Raw genomic sequence first — 5,467 nt, forward strand, 5'->3', positions numbered from 1 at the left:
TGTGTGTGTGTATGTGTATGTGTGTATGTGTATATGTGTGTATGTGTGTGTATGTGTGTGTATATGTGTATGTATGTGTGTATGTGTATGTGTGTGTATGTGTGTATGTATGTGTGTGTGCACATGTGTGTGCATGTGTGTGTGCGCATGTGTGTGCATGTGTGTGTGTATGTAGTGTGTATATGTGTGTGTGTATGTGTGTGTGTATGTGTATGTGTGTATGTGTATATGTGTGTATATGTGTGTGTATGTGTGTGTATATGTGTGTATGTGTGTGTGTGTATGTGTGTGTATATGTGTGTGTATGTGTGTATGTGTGTATGTGTGTGTATATGTGTATGTATGTGTGTATGTGTGTGTGTGTATGTGCACCTGAGTGTAGATTCCTGAGAAATCCAGCAGGGTGCCTCAGATGCCCTGATACCTCATAATACAAATAATGGCTTAAACTCAGGTGAGAGGCAACCACTCAAATATTGGCAGTGTATACATGCATGTATGTGTATGCGTGAGTAGAAACATGTATAGATGAGTACATCTTTGCTGAATTGTTTGCCAATTAATACTTGTCAAAACAAACACCAACTAGACAATTCGGTATATTTTATGCATGTTAGGGGTGGTTGTATATGTATGTGCTGTGCATACATATGTGTGTACACATGTATGTGGAGGTCAGACGCTGATCTCTAGCATCCCCTCAATCACTCACTATAATATTTGTAAGCAGGATCTCTAGTAAGAATCCCCTTGATTTCAACTGAATAAAGCCTAATTTTAATCAGATGGATTGCAATGAATATCCATAAAGTATGAACAGGTAAGGAACCTGGGAAATAGCTCAGACAGTAAAGTGCTTAACGTGTGTCTTAGGGATTCATTGCTGTGAAGAGACACCATGACCAAGGCAACCCTTATAAAGGCAGCATTTAACTGGGGGTTGTTTACAGTTTCAGAGGTTCAGTCCCTTATCATCATGGTGGGAAGCATGGCAGCAGTCAGGCAGACATGGTGCTGGAGGAGCTTCATCAAGTGTAGTTCTACATATTGATCCAACAGCCGCCAGGAAAGAACCTGTCTTCCCACAGTTAGCCAGGAGAAACTCCCTTCTGTGCTGAGTGGAACTTGACCAATAGAACCTCAAAGCCCTTCACCAACAGTGGCACACTTCTTCCAACAAGGCCACACCTCCTAATAGTGCCAATGCCCATGGGCCAAGCATATTCAAAGCACCAAACTGCACAAGCATGAAGACTTGAGTTCAATTCCCAGCATATACGTTCAGCTGTGTGGGGAGTGGTGAAGCTGGAGAGACATTCGCCATGGCAAGATGGCGCCTACTTCCGCTGTCAACTCCTAGTAAACAATTGTTTGCGCATGTGCGTAGAGTAAAAAGTCACAGCCCATTCTGGGGCGTTACGTAGGGTAATGAGTGAACAGCCAATCATGGGCAGACACGCCGCGCTGTGGGCAGACATGCCGCACTGTGGTGTATATAAGCAGTGCGGATTATTGGCTCGACCCTTTTTTCCCTCTGGATGAGGACAATAAACGTTGTTGCAGAAGGAACCTAGTGTCCGCGTGTCTTCTTGCTGGCGAGACGACTGCGCGGGCTACACAACTGCCCACAGTTTTGATACCAGCACAGGGAAGGCAGAGATTTGCTGTGCCACGCTGTAAGTGCACACTCCATACACACAAATAAATGTAAAAAAGTTAAATTGAAGGAGTAGGCTATTATTAAACAGAGCATGGAACAAGTGGATGGTGATACTACTTTTCAGTGAGATTTAGAAGAAAACTGTGGCCAGTCCTGACTGCAGGAGACATGGTTGCTGCTCTGCTCACATTTCTTCAGCCCACTTCAAAGAGCACGTGACTTTGGTGGACAAGCCCTCCCAGACCAGGAGCAGCCTACTTCAGCTGTCTGCATTTTCTCTGCCCAGGTGCTCTGTTTGGGTGTCAGGGCATTGGCCCAGCCCCTCTCCCGGGAAGGATGGGAGTATAGGAAGCAGGGACATCTGCAACAGTGAGAAACAAAAGTGCTTCCTTGCCTCACAGGAGAACTGGAAGCATGCTATGCTTGTCTTCATGAGGGCGCTTGGTGGGACAGTCCTAGTTCCCAGCATGTTAACTCATCCAGTATCCTCGCAATATTCTTCCCCTTCCCTGTCTCATTGGAATCCCCATCCCAGTGTGTTTGGGGTACAATGTAAGATGATCGTATCCTCATTCACCAGAAATCACCACACGAAGTAAAAATATACAATTTTCACTGTGTATTTATTGAGCACTTTCAGTATACATTAGATGGGAATGTGTTGAGAAGGAACAACAAACCTAACTTCTTTCTTCAAGAGACCTAGAGCACGTGTTAAAGGCACTCTAACATAGCGCCTGGATTTAAGACAAGCAGCCAGGACTATGGAAGAGAGAGGACCTGGCACATGCCTAGGGTTGTGTAGAAACCTTCCCTTTAAGGGGAGGGGATGATGGCCATGGGGGTGGGCTGGGGGAGCCAGGCTGCCTGAAATTGGCTCAAGTGCTAAAGATTGACTTTCAACCCTCTGAAAAGCCATTCTAACACGGGACAAAAGAAGGTGGATGGCTATTTAATTGATAATTTATAAAGGTCCATTCTTCAAAAATTAAGAAGTTGGCTGCTAGATTCATGAACTGCTTCCCAGACAGCCTGAGAAAGGCTCACCCACCCAACAGTGCACTACTGTCTCCAGAGCTGTGCCCATCAGATCTCTCTCCTGTTGTCTTCAATTCAAATGCTAATTTACTTTCTTTATTACCCTGGGAAACTTGTAACTATCTTTTTTTTTTTTTCACCTGAAGAAAAAGGGTCCAGAAATCCAAACAGGGACACTGCTTTTGCTCCTGGCTCTCTTGTTGAGAATCTGGTCCAGCCGCTTGTCTCTTTCTTGGGTGAGAGCAGTGGAGGGAGGAGCTTTCAGGACCTTTCAACATAGAAACATGAGCCTCAAATACAAAGTTTTGAATATGTAGAGGTTTTCTTGATTCTTTCCAATTAGTTGGGCACTCATTCATTCTGACACCTAGAAATCTCTGATAACTAGATAAGACCTTACTGGTTAGTAGGAATTCGTAAACAGGACAACAGTGACAACTCTTAAATGATCCCAGGCTGACAAAAGAACATACACATGCAGGCATCATCAGCAGACAGCAGACACCAATACCAAAGGATGTGTAAGATGTAGCTGCATGGAGGAGAGTCATTAACGTCATCTCGGTGAGATGTCTCAGAGGGCAGGTGATATGAATGGAGTCTTGAAGGATGGGGTGAACACCTCTGATGGATAAGTATGGGAGGCATCAAGTCAGACACAACAGCATGGAGGTGTGGAAGACTGAAATAGTGGGCCCATTTGGGCACTGCTGGATTCAGTGGCCAGGGGAGTGACAGTAAGGGACATGATAGAGACTATGAAAGTAAAACAAAGGCAGCTTGGATCAGACTGGGAACGGCCTTTGGCCTTGCTACAGGGAAGGGTTGGAGATCTTCAGACAAGGAGTTGCATGGACTTGCCTGCCTCATACAATAGGGAGCCAGGGGAGAAGGGAGAAGGATAGAGAGGGTGAGATGGGAGGTGAGGAAATCAGCTGGATGGACTTAGAATTGATGAGTGTTGGACGTAGAACTGGACTCCCCAGAGAGAGGGTGAGAGGGAGAGAGGGAGAGAGGGAGAGAGGGAGAGGGGGGAAGAGAGGGGAAGAGAGAGGGGGAGGAAGGGAGGAGGGAAGGAGGGACAGTGGGGATAGAAGGAAGGAAGGCAGGAAAGAAGAAAGAGGAAGAGAAAAAAGGGAAAGAGGGAGGGGGAAGAGGCAGAGGGAGAGATAAGGGAAGAAGAAACTGAGGGAGGGAGGAAAAACAGACAGAGGAGGAAGGGAAAGGAGAGGGAGAAAGAGAGAGAGAGACAGGGAGAGAAGGGGCGAAGAAGGAAGAAGGAAGGGATGAAGGAAAGAAGAGAGAGGGAGAGAGAATATGAGAGAAAAGGAGAGAAAAAGAGAGAGAAGGAGAGAGAGGGAGGGAGAGAGAGAGAGAAAGAGAGAGAGAGAGAAAGAGAGAGAGAGAGAAAGAGAGAGAGAGAGAGAGGGGGGGGGATCATCCAGGCTTAGGAATGATTTAGATATAGTCACATAAATAGAAAAGAAAAAGCACCAAGAGGTGCTGGAGGGCAAATCTTGGCATATATGTCTGTCATGAAGATATTCCAAGGTGAGGGAAAGGATCTGTCCTGATATTTTTATTTTAGGTGTAGAGGCCTACGTGTGTATACTCATGGGTGTGTACAGTTCCCCCATTGGCCAGAAGAAAGAGAGTGTCAGATTCCCTGGAGCTGGAGTTACAGGCAGTTGTGAGTGCTGGGAACTGAACTCTGGTCCTCTGCAAGAGCAGTGAGTGCTCTTAACCACGGAGGCGTCTCTCCAGTGCTGTGGATGTGGACAGTTTAAACAGACTCTGTGTACTATCGGGAACAGCATGGACTAAGACCATGGAGAATGCAGAGGATCAGAGGAAGCAGGAGGATATTAAGTTGTTTAGACCGATTCAAATCGAATCACAGGTGACCAGGAGAAGTGATGCAAGAATCCCAGAGCCAGGTAGGCTATGAAGCAGGGTATTTCTCTAGTGGTCATAATTTATGGCCATGTATTTTGTATGCTCAAAAGTTCTGCTAATGTTCTATGACACTTTTGCAGTGTGCATTAAGGTAAAAATTAATACAGGGATAGTGGCTGTTGGTTTATTAAATTAAGAGGGTGAGTTTTAAATTTTTGAATCATGATTTGCCTAACTGATATGATTCTTAGTTCTTGAGGTTCGTCTATTTGATGTAGGAAGATGGGTAGAGGGACTGAGGAGATGGCTTAGTGGTTACATGCTGTGCAAGCATGGGAACCTGTCCAGCCTGGTCTGTACAAGCTTGCAGCCAAGTTTGCAGAGGTGGACATAGAAGGGTGTCTGGGAACATGGGGCAGCCAATCTAGATGAGATGCCACTCTCCAGATTCAGCAAGAAACCCTGTCTCAAAAAGTAAGGTGGACAGACTAGAGGGATGGCTCAGTGGTCAAGAGCCACAAGCGTCTCTTAGAAGACGCTAGTTTAGTCCTCAGCACCTATCTGAGACAGTTCACGACATCTGCAACTGCAGTTCCAAGCGATCCAACACCCTCTTCTGGTCTCCATGGGCATCAGAGCACACATGGTCTACACACAGATTCATCCACAAGCATACATGGCTACATACATAGATACAAACATACACACACATTAAATGAATGAATAAATAAACCTTTAAAAAGTTAAGATGGAAAACAATAGAAGATAGTCAAAGCTGACCCCTGTCCTCCACATGCAAGCATAGATAGGTACAGCCACATGCATAGGGGAGCACACACACACACACACACACACACACACCACCACCACCAC

Source organism: Mastomys coucha, unplaced genomic scaffold, assembly GCF_008632895.1.
Source record: "Mastomys coucha isolate ucsf_1 unplaced genomic scaffold, UCSF_Mcou_1 pScaffold3, whole genome shotgun sequence".
NCBI classification, from domain to species: Eukaryota; Metazoa; Chordata; class Mammalia; order Rodentia; family Muridae; genus Mastomys; species Mastomys coucha.